The following is a 13565-nucleotide window of genomic DNA, read 5'->3' as shown; positions in this document are numbered from 1 at the left end:
TAAGAAGGGTAGCAAGGATAATCCAAAGAACTACAGGCCGGTGAGCCTTACGTCAGTGGTAGAGAAATTACTGGAGAGAATTCTTCGAGACAGGATCTACTCCCATTTGGAAGCAAATGGACGTATTAGCGAGAGGCAGCATGGTTTTGTGAAGGGGAGGTCGTGTCTCACTAACTTGGTAGAGTTTTCTGGGGAGGTCACAAAGATGATTGATGCAGGTAGGGCAGTGTATGTTGTCTATATGGACTTCAGTAAGGCCTTTGACAAGGTCCCTCATGGCAGACTGGTACAAAAGGTGAAGTCACACGGGATCAGGGGTGAGCTGGAAAGATGGATACAGAACTGGCTCGGCCATAGAAAGCAAAGAGTAGCAATGGAAGGGTGTTTTTCTGATTGGAGGGCCGTGACTAGTGGTGTTCTGCAGGGATCAGTGCTGGGACCTTTGCTGTTCGTAGTATATATAAATGATTTGGAGGAAAATGTAACTGGTCTGATTAGTAAGTATGCAGACGACACAAAGGTTGGTTGAATTGCGGATAGCGATGAGGACTTTCAGAGGATACAGCAGGATTTAGATTGTTTGGAGACTTGGGCGGAGAGATGGCATATGGAGTTTAATCCGGACAAATGTGAGGTAATGCATTTTGGAAGGTCTAATGCAGGTAGGGAATATACAGTGAATGGTAGAACCTTCAAGAGTATTGACAGTCAGAGAGATCTAGGTGTACAGGTCCACAGGTCAGTGAAAGGGGCAACGCAGGTGGAGAAGGTAGTCAAGAAGGCATATGGCATGCTTGCCTTCATTGGCCAGGGCATTGAGTATAAAAATTGGCAAGTCATGTTGCAGCTGTATAGGACCTTAGTTAGGCCACACTTGGAGTATAGTGTTCAATTCTGGTCGCCACACTACCAGAAGGATGTGGAGGCTTTAGAGAAGGTGCAGAAGAGATTTACCAGAATGTAGCCTGGTATGGAGGGCATTAACTATGGGGAGAGGTTGAATAAACGCGGTTTGTTCTCACTGGAACGACGGATTATGAGGGGCATAGACAGAGTGGATAGTCAGAGGCTTTTTCCCAGGGTAGAGGGGTCAATTACTAGGGGGCATAGGTTTAAGGTGTGAGGGGCAAGGTTTAGAGTAGATGTACGAGGCAAGTTTTTTTACACAGAGGGTAGTGGGTGCCTGGAACTCGCTGCCGAAGGAGGTGGTGGAAGCAGGGACGATAGTGACATCTTGACAAATACATGAATAGGATGGGAATAGGGGGATACCGACCCCGGAAGTGTCGAAGATTTTAGTTTAGACGGGCAGCATGGTCAGCACAGGCTTGGAGGGCCGAAGGGCCTGTTCCTGTGCTGTACTTTTCTTTGTTCTTTGTCCAAAGATGTGCAGGTTAGGTGGATTGGCCATGCTAAGTAATTGCCCATTAGTGTCCAAAAGTCTAGGTGGGGTTACGGGGATAGCGTGCTCTTTTGGAGGGTCGGTGCAGACTTGATGGGATGAATGGCCTCCTGCACTGTAGAGATTCTATGATTCTGTGATAGTCACCATGGTCACCATTACTGAGACTAGCTTTATATTCCAGGTTTATTAATTCAAATCACGTTCCACCAGTTGCTTTTACATTACCAGTCAAGTGACGTTACTACAATGCGACCATTCTGGAGGAATTGTCTCTGCCCACCCAAGGACATAACTACAGGCTTTCACTGTTAGGGAGTGGATAGCAGGGAATTAGGAAAGGTTGAGATGGGGACCCCATAGAGACTGGTTCTGCCCAACAGATAAAATGTATTACTGAAAAAAGGGACATGTTGCCGAATCCTTTCATCCTGCACTCATCAGAACAAGTGCAACTTCTTCCATCGGACAGGAGATACAGAAGTCTGAGAACACGCACAAACAGACTCAAAAACAGCTTCTTTCCCGCTGTTACCAGACTCCTAAACGACCCTCTTATGGACTGACCTCATTAACACTACACCTGTATGCTTCATCCGATGTCGGTGCTTACGTAGTACATTGTGTACCTTGTGTTGCCCTACTATGTATTTTCTTTTATTTCATTTTCATGTACTTAATGATCTGTTGAGCTGCTCGCAGAAAAATACTTTTCACTGTACCTCGGTACACGTGACAATAAGCAAATCCAATCCAATCCAAGAATGTCAAATTTCAAAGGGAGCAACAATTTATGATTGGTTGGCAAGTAGAATATGATTGGTCAAAGTGTTACCGTGGAGAATGCACCAGGAACTATTGTTATAAGCTTTTGTTCCTTTAGCCTGCAGAGGGCAGGTACCTACATATGAATAGAAAGAAAATATTACAGATGTCAGTTCTGATGAAGAATTACATTAGACTCAAAATGTTTCTCTCTCCACAGATGTTGCCAGACCTGCTGAGTTTATCCAGCATTTTGTGTTTTCATCTTTGCATCTGAATGGGGCAGCATGGTGACACAGTGGTTAGCACTGCTGCCTCACAGCACCAGAGTCCCGGGTTCAATTCCGACCTCGGGTGACTGTCAGTGTGGAGTTTGCACATTCTTCCCATGTCTTCGCGGGTTTCCTCCTGGTACTCCGGTTTCCTCCCACAGTCCAAAATAGTTTTCCACTTCATCCGATGTCTATTTACATTGTGTATCTACCGTGTGTCCTCTGTTTTTCATATGTGGCATGTTCTGCCTGGTCTGTATGCAGAACAATACTTTTCATTGTACCTCAATACGAATGACCATAAACCCAAATTGACTGGCTATGCAAAATTGCCGCTAGGTGGGACTATGGGGATGGGGCAGAAAATTGGGTCTAGGTAGGGTGCTCTTTCAGAGGGTCAGTGCAGACTTGATGGACCTCCTTCTGCATTGTAGGGATTCTATGTGTGGCTTTTGACAAGCATGAGTAAGCCACATTGCATGCCTGACTGATGATTTAAATTGGTTGTTCATGTAATCTTTGGACACTCAGGATTGTTCAGCAAGTGCTGTCCAATCATAGAATTAGATCTAAGATTAGATTTAATATTCTGAGTTTTGCAAGCAGGGGCTGGTTGGGAACAGTCAGTACTTTGCCTATTGCAAGCAGCTGAGTTGCCAGTCATTGAGACCTACGGCCTTAGTACCTTGCACTGGATTTCAGAGCTGAAAAGTGCTCTGTCTAACTCAAACTATCCTGTGAGGGTCAGGTAAGGTATTTCAAGGTATCTATTTTGTGCTGTTGCTGAGCAGGAGCAACACGAGTGGTGTTTTGCACCAACAGGATGCTGCTGGCAAGCCAAAAGTATGTTTTGCCTACCAGACAAATGAATAATGTGGTATATGGATATCAATTCCAGTGTGATGCTGGCTATGTAGACCGTATATCCCAGTGACTGGCTGATCATATCAAATTGCACATCTCTTTGGGCTGTTCACAACCAAAGTACTGACTGTACACAGCCAGTATGTATCTGAAAAACCTGGAATATAATGGCTTGGTTCTCATTTAAAATTATTCCCCCTTATCCAGTGTTAGAAAAAAGCTTCTCTACCTCGCAGATTCCTTCCAAAACCCTAAACACCTCAATCAAATCACCTTTTATATATTCCAGGCCAATATATCCTCATGCAGCAGGGGCATGGGAACCTGGATTGTAGTTTTAGGGTAAGGGAGAATGAGAGTATAAAGGTCAGGAGCACAGATTTGACGTCGCAGGAGGGGGCCAGTGTTCAGGTAGGTGGTTTGAAGTGTGTCTACTTCAATGCCAGGAGTATACGAAATAAGGTAGGGGAACTGGCAGCATGGGTTGGTACCTGGGACTTCGATGTTGTGGCCATTTCGGAGACATGGATAGAGTAGGGACAGGAATGGATGTTGCAGGTTCCGGGGTTTAGGTGTTTTAGTAAGCTCAGAGAAGGAGGCAAAAGAGGGGGAGGTGTGGCGCTGCTAGTCAAGAGCAGTGTTACGGTGGCGGAGAGGATGCTAGATGGGGACTCATCTTCCGAGGTAGTATGTGCTGAGGTTAGAAACAGGAAAGGAGAGGTCACCCTGTTGGGAGTTTTCTATAGGCCTCCAAATAGTTCTAGGGATGTAGAGGAAAGGATGGCGAGGATGATCCTGGATAAGAGCGAAAGTAACAGGGTAGTTGTTATGGGAGACTTTAACTTTCCAAATATTGACTGGAAAAGATATAGTTTGAGTACATTAGATGGGTCGTTTTTTGTACAGTGTGTGCAGGAGGGTTTCCTGACACAATATGGTGACAGGCCAACAAGAGGCGAGGCCACGTTGGATTTGGTTTTGGGTAATGAACCAGGCCAGGTGTTGGATTTGGATGTAGGAGAGCACTTTGGGGACAGTGACCACAATTCGGTGACGTTTACGTTAATGATGGAAAGGGATAAGTATACAACGCAGGGCAAGAGTTATAGCTGGGGGAAGGGCAATTATGATGCCATTAGACGTGACTTGGGGGGGATAAGGTGGAGAAGTAGGCTGCAAGTGTTGGGCACACTGGATAAGTGGAGCTTGTTCAAGGATCAGCTACTGCGTGTTCTTGATATGTACGTACCGGTCAGGCAGGGAGGAAGGCGTCGAGCGAGGGAACCGTGGTTTACCAAAGAAGTGGAATCTCTTGTTAAGAGGAAGAAGGAGGCCTATGTGAAGATGAGGTGTGAAGTTTCAGTTGGGGCGATGGATAGTTACAAGGTAGCGAGGAAGGATCTAAAGAGAGAGCTAAGACGAGCAAGGAGGGGACGTGAGAAGTATTTGGCAGGTAGGATCAAGGAAAACCCAAAAGCTTTCTATAGGTATGTCAGGAATAAGCGAATGACTAGGGAAAGAGTAGGACCAGTCAAGGACAGGGATGGGAAGTTGTGTGTGGAGTCTGAAGAGATAGGAGAGATACTAAATGAATATTTTTCGTCAGTATTCACTCAGGAAAAAGATAATGTTGTGGAGGAGAACGCTGAGACCCAGGCTATGAGAATAGATGGCATTGAGGTACGTAGGGAAGAGGTGTTGGCAATTCTGGACAGGCTGAAAATAGATAAGTCCCCGGGGCCTGATGGGATTTATCCTAGGATTCTCTGGGAGGCCAGGGAAGAGATTGCTGGACCTTTGGCTTTGATTTTTATGTCATCATTGGCTACAGGAATAGTGCCAGAGGACTGGAGGATAGCAAATGTGGTCCCTTTGTTCAAAAAGGGGAGCAGAGACAACCCCGGCAACTATAGACCGGTGAGCCTCACGTCTGTAGTGGGTAAAGTCTTGGAGGGGAATATAAGAGACAAGATTTATAATCATCTAGATAGGAATAATATGATCAGGGATAGTCAGCATGGCTTTGTGAAGGGTAGGTCATGCCTCACAAACCTTATCGAGTTATTTGAGAAGGTGACTGAACAGGTAGACGAGGGTAGAGCAGTTGATGTGGTGTATATGGATTTCAGTAAAGCGTTTGATAAGGTTCCCCACGGTCGGCTATTGCAGAAAATACGGAGGCTGGGGATTGAGGGAGATTTAGAGATGTGGATCAGAAATTGGCTAGCTGAAAGAAGACAGAGGGTGGTGGTTGATGGGAAATGTTCAGAATGGAGTTCAGTTACAAGTGGCGTACCACAAGGATCTGTTCTGGGGCCGTTGCTGTTTGTCATTTTTATCAATGACCTAGAGGAAGGCGCAGAGGGGTGGGTGAGTAAATTTGCAGACGACACTAAAGTCGGTGGTGTTGTCGACAGTGTGGAAGGATGTAGCAGGTTACAGAGGGATATAGATAAGCTGCAGAGCTGGGCTGAGAGGTGGCAAATGGAGTTTAATGTAGAGAAGTGTGAGGTGATTCACTTTGGAAGGAATAACAGGAATGTGGAATATTTGGCTAATGGTAAAGTTCTTGGAAGTGTGGATGAGCAGAGGGATCTAGGTGTCCATGTACATAGATCCCTGAAAGTTGCCACCCAGGTTGATAGGGTTGTGAAGAAGGCCTATGGAGTGTTGGCCTTTATTGGTAGAGGGATTGAGTTCCGGAGTCGGGAGGTCATGTTGCAGCTGTACAAAACTCTGGTGCGGCCGCATTTGGAGAATTGCGTACAGTTCTGGTCACCGCATTATCGGAAAGACGTGGAGGCTTTGGAGCGGGTGCAGAGGAGATTTACCAGGATGTTGCCTGGTATGGAGGGAAAATCTTATGAGGAAAGGCTGATGGACTTGAGGTTGTTTTCGTTGGAGAGAAGAAGGTTAAGAGGAGACTTAATAGAGGCATACAAAATGATCAGGGGGTTAGATAGGGTGGACAGTGAGAGCCTTCTCCCGCGGATGGAAATGGCTGGCACGAGGGGACATAGCTTTAAACTGAGGGGTAATAGATATAGGACAGAGGTCAGAGGTAGGTTCTTTACGCAAAGAGTAGTGAGGCCGTGGAATGCCCTACCTGCAACAGTAGTGAACTCGCCAACATTGAGGGCATATAAAAGTTTATTAGATAAACATATGGATGATAATGGCATAGTGTAGATGGCTTTTGTTTCGGTGCAACATCGTGGGCCGAAGGGCCTGTACTGCGCTGTATCGTTCTATGTTCTATGTTCTATCTGCCAAAATTTAACCCTGATACTTGTTAATCCATCAATGTCTGTTTGTAATCTTATACATCCGCCTACATTATTTACTATACCAACAATCCTTGTGGCATTGGCAAACTTTGATACTTGCCTGTCTGTTTTGTTAACTAATGCTTAGTAAATATTGTGAATAATTGATGACCCAGAAGTGGTGCACAAAATGCACCACGAAATAGAAAGTGCATGTCAGAAAGGCAAGGTCACAGTGATCATGGGGGACTTCAATATGCAGGTGGACTGGGTAAATAATGCTGCCAGTGGACCCAAGGAAAGGGAATTCATTGATGCACTTCCGTGCAATTTGAGTTTGCATCAGTTTAGGGTTAGGGTAAAGACACCAGCATCATCCTAGCATGTGGAACATATTTCAACTGGAGATCACGATGTAGTAGCAATATCACTGGACTAGAAATCTCGAGCCCCAGGCTGATGTTTTGGGGACATGGGTTCAAATCCCACCATAGCAACTAGTGGAATTTAAGTTCAATTTATCAAAGAAAATCTGGAATTATAGGGTGGCATTTTTGTCCGATGGGATTTTCCGCTCCCGTTGAAATCAATGGACTTTTGAATGGCTCACCGCGTTTTCCAGCCCTCCATGACTGGGCCATAATATTCAGCCCATGAAGTTTGTCTCAGTGATGGTGAATATTGTTGTAAAAACACATCTGGTTCAGATGGTCTCCACCTGAACCGAGCTGGGACCAGTGTTCTGGCGAAAAGAGTAAATAGGGTGGTCAATAGGACTTTAAACTAAAGATTGGGGGGGAAGGGAAAGTCAGGGAACCAAGAGGTGAAGTAATCAGTGGGAAGCGTAGCTGCTTAGGTATACAAAAAAGCACGAAAAGACAAAACTCAGGAGAGGTTACGATAGTCCCCATCCCACAAAATATGACACAGTGTATGGAAAGGCTCAGTAAACCAAGGTCCACCACACTAAGAAAACAAAAAGGGACGGTCAATAGAGAATTAAAGGTGCTATATTTAAATGCGCGCAGTGTATGGAACAAGGTAGATGAGCTTGTGGCCCAGATTGTGACTGGCAGGTATGATGTGGTAGGCATCACAGAGACCTGGTTGCAGGGGGTTCAGGACTGGCATTTAAACATCCAGGGATTCACAACCTATCGAAAAGACAGGGAGGTGGGCAGAGGGGGCGGGGTTGCCTTGTTAATTAGGAATGAAATTAAATCAATAGCACTAAATGACATAGGGTCAGATGATGTGGAGTCTGTGTGGGTAGAGTTGAGGAACCACAAAGGCAAAAAAACCATAATGGGAGTTATGTACAGGCCTCCTAACAGTGGCCAGGACCGGGGGCACAAAATGCACCACGAAATAGAAAGTGCATGTCAGAAAGGCAAGGTCACAGTGATCATGGGGGACTTCAATATGCAGGTGGACTGGGTAAATAATGCTGCCAGTGGACCCAAGGAAAGGGAATTCATTGAATGTTTACAGGAGGGCTTTTTGGAACAGCTTGTGATGGAGCCCACGAGGGAACAGGCCATTCTGGACTTAGTGTTATGTAATGAGCCAGACTTGATTAAAGATCTTAAAGTAAGGGAGCACTTAGGAGGCAGTGATCATAATATGGTAGAATTCAATCTCCAATTTGAAAGAAAGAAGGTAGAATCAGATGTAAAGGTGTTACAGTTAAATAAAGGTAACTACAGGGGCACGAGGGAGGAACAGACGAAAATCGACTGGGAGCAGAGCCTAGTGGGAAAGACAGTAGAACAGCAAAGGCAGGAGTTTCTGGGAGTGATTGAGGACACAGTACAGAGGTTCATCCCAAAGAAAAGAAAGGTTATCAGAGGGGGGATTAGGCAGCCATGGCTGACAAAGGAAGTTAGGGAATGCATCAAAGCAAAAGAGAAAGCCTATAAGGTGGCAAAGAGTAGTGGGAAGTCAGAAGATTGGGAAGGCTACAAAAACAAACAGAGGATAACAAAGAGAGAAATAAGGAAAGAGAGGATCAAATATGAAGGTAGGCTAGCCAGTAACATTAGGAATGATAGTAAAAGTTTCTTTAAATACATTAAAAACAAACGGGAGGCCAAAGTTGACATTGGGCCGCTCCAAAATGACGCTGGTAATTTTGTGATGGGAGACAAGGAAATAGCTGAGGAACTAAATGTGGTAGTATGTATTGGGGGTCATGTGGGACTGGAAGCCCTAATGTCATTGGCTGACAGATCCCGGGTCCTGGTTGGCCGTTGACCTCATACTCCGCCCTGAAGGCGAAGTATAAGAAGCCGGTGCCTTCCTCCGCAGGCCAGTTTACTATCGGGCTGCTGGGGAACAGACACGCATAATAAAGCCTCATCGACTTCACTCTATTCGTCTCACGGAGTCTTTGTGCGCCACACTAAATAAGTACTTTGCGTCAGTCTTCACAGTAGAAGACATGAGTAATATCCCAACAATTCCGGAGAGTCAGGGGGCAGAGTTGAATATGGTAGCCATCACAAAGGAGAAAGTGCTAGAGAAACTAAGAGGTCTAAAAATTGATAAATCTCCGGTCCCAGATGGACTACATCCTAGAGTTCTAAAGGAGCTAGCTGAAGAAATAGTGGAGGCGTTAGTTATGATCTTTCAAAAGTCACTGGAGTCAGGGAAAGTCCCAGAGGATTGGAAAATCGCTGTTGTAACCCCCCTGTTCAAGAAGGGAACAAGGAAAAAGATGGAAAATTATAGGCCAATTAGCCTAACCTCGGTTGTTGGCAAGATTCTAGAATCCATCGTTAAGGATGAGATTTCTAAATTCTTGGAAGTGCAGGGTCAGATTAGGACAAGTCAGCATGGATTTAGTAAGGGGAGGTCGTGCCTGACAAACCTGTTAGAGTTCTTTGAAGAGATAACAAATAGGTTAGACCAAGGAGAGCCAATGGATGTTATCTATCTTGACTTCCAAAAGGCCTTTGATAAGGTGCCTCACGAGAGACTGCTGAGTAAAATAAGGGCCCATGGTATTCGAGGCAAGGTACTAACATGGATTGACGATTGGCTGTCAGACAGAAGGCAGAGAGTTGGGATAAAAGGTTCTTTTTCGGAATGGCAACCGGTGACGAGTGGTGTCCCGCAGGGTTCAGTGTTGGGGCCACAGCTGTTCTCTTTATATATTAACGATCTAGATGACGGGACTGGGGCATTCTGGCTAAGTTTGCCGATGATACAAAGATAGGTGGAGGGGCAGGTGATATGGAGGAGGTGGGGAGGCTGCAGAAAGACTTAGACAGTTTAGGAGAGTGGTCCAAGAAATGGCTGATGAAATTCAACGTGGGCAAGTGCGAGGTCTTGCACTTTGGAAAAAAGAATAGAGGCATGGACTATTTTCTAAACGGTGACAAAATTCATAATGCTGAAGTGCAAAGGGACTTGGGAGTCCTAGTCCAGGATTCTCTAAAGGTAAACTTGCAGGTTGAGTCCGTAATTAAGAAAGCAAATGCAATGTTGTCATTCATCTCAAGAGGCTTGGAATATAAAAGCAGGGATGTACTTCTGAAGCTTTATAAAGCATTAGTTAGGCCCCATTTAGAATACTGTGAGCAATTTTGGCCCCACACCTCAGGAAGGACATACTGGCACTGGAGCGGGTCCAGCGGAGATTCACACGGATGGTCCCAGGAATGGTAGGCCTAACATACGATGAACGTCTGAGGATCCTGGGATTATATTCATTGGAGTTTAGGAGGTTGAGGGGAGATCTAATAGAAACTTACAAGATAATGAATGGCTTAGATAGGGTGGATGTAGGGAAGTTGTTTCCATTAGCAGGGGAGACTAGGACCCGGGGGCACAGCCTTAGAATAAAAGGGAGTCACTTTAGAACAGAGATGAGGAGAAATTTCTTCAGCCAGAGAGTGGTGGGTCTGTGGAATTCATTGCCACAGAGGGCGGTGGAGGCCAGGACGTTGAGTGTCTTTAAGACAGAAGTTGATAAATTCTTGATTTCTCGAGGAATTAAGGGCTATGGAGAGAGAGCGGGTAAATGGAGATGAAATCAGCCATGATTGAATGGTGGAGTGGACTCGATGGGCCGAATGGCCTTACTTCCGCTCATATGTCTTATGGTCTTATGGTCTTAAATGTCCTTTAAGGGAGGAAATCTGCCGACTTTACGTCATCTGGCCTACATGTGATTCCTTACCCACAGCAATGTGGTTGCCTTGTAGGTGCTCTCTGAAATGGCCGATCTTCCTCCTCAGGACAATTAGGGCTGGGCCTTGCCAGCGACACCCAAATCCCATGAAAGAAAAAAAAAAAAATTGACCGTAAAAGATCAGCTGGTGTACCAAGCCTGCAACACCGACCAGACACCCTCGCATGAGAAAAGCAAGAAAAAAGTAATCGGGGGAAAAAGTAATTGCAAGTTCCTCTCTGACCCCGCCCTCGCCAGTCGCAGGAGTTTTAACAGATCGCGGGTGGAATTGTCCCCTTTTGCTGCAGTGTCACAGTGGGTGGGAAAAGTTGCTTTGAATCTGCTGGCTCCAATGCGGCTTTCTCCGTGGTATTGGTTGCAACTTAGAAAAAAAAACAAAAGGGAATAATGCACTCACCTAAACCCCTCTGGCCTGCCTACTAGCTGCACGCTGCGGAAGACCAGTCGTAATCCATGTCGATATACCCTCACACTGAAGTGAATGGATAATGGTTAGGTGGGGTTACGGGGTTAGGGTGGGGGATTGGGCCTTGGTAAGGTTCTCTTTTGGAGGGTTGGTGCAGACTTGATGGGCAGAATGGCCTCCTTCTGCATTGTCGGGATTCTCTGATTCTACAATGGGGGAAGGATTATCAGGCGTAGAGGCCTGTTAATTAGATTCAAATTTATTATAATGCAGTTCCCGATGTAGATTGTCGGGAATCCCGTTACGTCACTGGCCGGGGCAGGGGCAATCGCGTCACACCTTTGCATCAGCGTGAAATATGATTTGGACATCTCGCAAGAATTTCTGCTCCCATCGCCATTCATGCCCATGTGAACGGGAGCACAAAGTCCCGGCCCAAGTGTTATCAATACAGACAGTTTTCTGTATGATCTCTGCCCTGGTCAGGAAGCTGTCCAGCTCCTGCTTGAAGATGTCCACAAAGTCAGTGCCAGCTACACCTGCTGGCAATGTTCCTCAGAGACTCATTATTCTCTGGGAAAAGAAGAATTTCCTCAGAAACTTCCTATTCCTGCTTCTCACGTTGCTTGGTCCACCCAAGTCGGTTAAATTGGAATGATGTCACTGCGTGCGTAGTCCAGCTTTTCATTTTGTTACATCCCTATCAACTTCCCTATAAATCTACATTGGTGTAAATCACCGATTCCTTAAGTCGACCTGAGTAATTAAACTGTGGCTTATTCTCACTGCTCTTCTCTAAACCCTTTAAGCAAAGTACTCCAGATGTGGTCTAACCAACAATCTGGGCAATGACAGAATGGACTCCGAACTGAATGGTTCTACTGATACATTCCTACCTTAATGATTTAAAATTTAAAAATGACAGTATACAGTGCTTGCTGCTTACCTGTGCTAACAGAGGCTGCAGATCTTGACGTGTGTGTTTCTATCGATCTGGCATTTGCATGAAGGAGCATAGAATTTCTCAGACCCGAATAACTGGAGCACCGTCACAAGGTATCCTGCACTGCTACTGCAGATACAAGGCGGAAATGAAATGTGGAAAAAGCACATTTGAAAAGAAGGATCTATAAAAAGACCAGTTGAGGCAAGAACTGCAACAGCAAAGCTGAATTTCTGAAACCACTTTAACCACTGAACATTAAATTCTGGTTGGGTGAAGACCAGCTGCAGGGGACGTTTACCCAATCAAACAGCAATACAGTGGAGAAGATGTAGCTGTGCTATTGATGCAATCAGTGATTCTGTGAACATTTTCAAGCAGGTTGCAGCACCACAGGATGGCAACAACACAGCAGAGGCAGACCCACTGAACTGGGTTGTCACGTCTCTGCAGTGTTTTCAGACTCATCTATGTACAGCTGAGAATTAAAGTGCGGTCTGACTGACCCGAGGATTTAAGGGACTACTATCCTAGGAGACCCCGGCCCATAGATCTCCAGCCAAGGATAAATAGGGAGCCTTTGATAAGACTTATCTCAACACAGCCATACAGCACAATTGCTCTCTCATCTCAACACAGACATAATTGCTTGTTCAGCTTCATTAAAGAAATGTGATTAAAGTGCCAATCTTGCCCCAGTGCTCTCCCATCGGACAGGTTGTGGGGTCAAATCTTACTCCAGAGACTTGAGCGCAAAATCTACGCGGACATTTAGTGCAAACACTCTCAGAACACCTTCTCTTTCCTATCAATGTTGCTGAATAGACAGGTTGCGTCATGCGTGAGAAAAATGAAGAGATGTCAAACTAGTATTGCAGCTTTTCTGGAATTTGTGAGAAGTTATTCATTTTAATTTTGGTGCAACAGGATCAGCCACTTAAAGTGGCAATTGATGCTTAATTTTCACCACGAGAGAGCCTTTATCGTAGGGGGCATGATTCTGGACATGGCGTGTCTCGCATTATGAGAAGTCTACAGAGGCAACAGCCCATTTAGATCAGCTGTCTCCAATGAAGTGGGATTTTGGTAGGCCAGGAGTGTGCAGATTAGGGGCTTCCGGTGGCGCCCTCGAGGAAGCAGGTTGCAGGTCGGATCGCTCCCGCCTGCGATGGGCAAACGGACCTGTTAAACGGACTTTTGCGGGACCTGGTGACCTGGTTAGGTTGAGGAGACGATAGGGAAGAGGCTCCCCCCCCCCCCCGGGGTATGAGCAGCTGGACCAGAAGTGGTCGAGTGGAGCGGCAGGGCTCGAAGCGGGGACCCCAGACCGGGCGGTGAAACATGGCGGACGGCAGAGTTTTTTAAGAACTGCTTTGCCGAATTGAAGAGGGACACACTGGACCCGATGAGGGCGGTAATGGACCGAATGGTCGAGGCGCAGGCGGTCCAGGA

At 45.9% G+C, this 13565-nt stretch overlaps 1 protein-coding gene across 1 annotated transcript in view; it reads right to left on the bottom strand.

Annotated features, from left to right (window-relative positions):
- The window catches only part of glipr2 (GLI pathogenesis-related 2), a 117817-nt gene extending 105364 nt beyond the window's left edge, over nucleotides 1-12453 (bottom strand). The window contains exon 1 of the mRNA XM_072488147.1: nucleotides 12117-12453. The gene's annotated coding sequence lies outside the window, so the exon portion shown is untranslated. The remainder of the gene's footprint in view (nucleotides 1-12116) is intronic.
- Nucleotides 12454-13565: the final 1112 nt, after the last annotated feature.

This window comes from Scyliorhinus torazame, chromosome 22 (genome assembly GCF_047496885.1).
Source record: "Scyliorhinus torazame isolate Kashiwa2021f chromosome 22, sScyTor2.1, whole genome shotgun sequence".
In the NCBI taxonomy this organism is placed as follows: Eukaryota; Metazoa; Chordata; class Chondrichthyes; order Carcharhiniformes; family Scyliorhinidae; genus Scyliorhinus; species Scyliorhinus torazame.
This window is presented reverse-complemented; position numbering and strand designations above follow the sequence as displayed.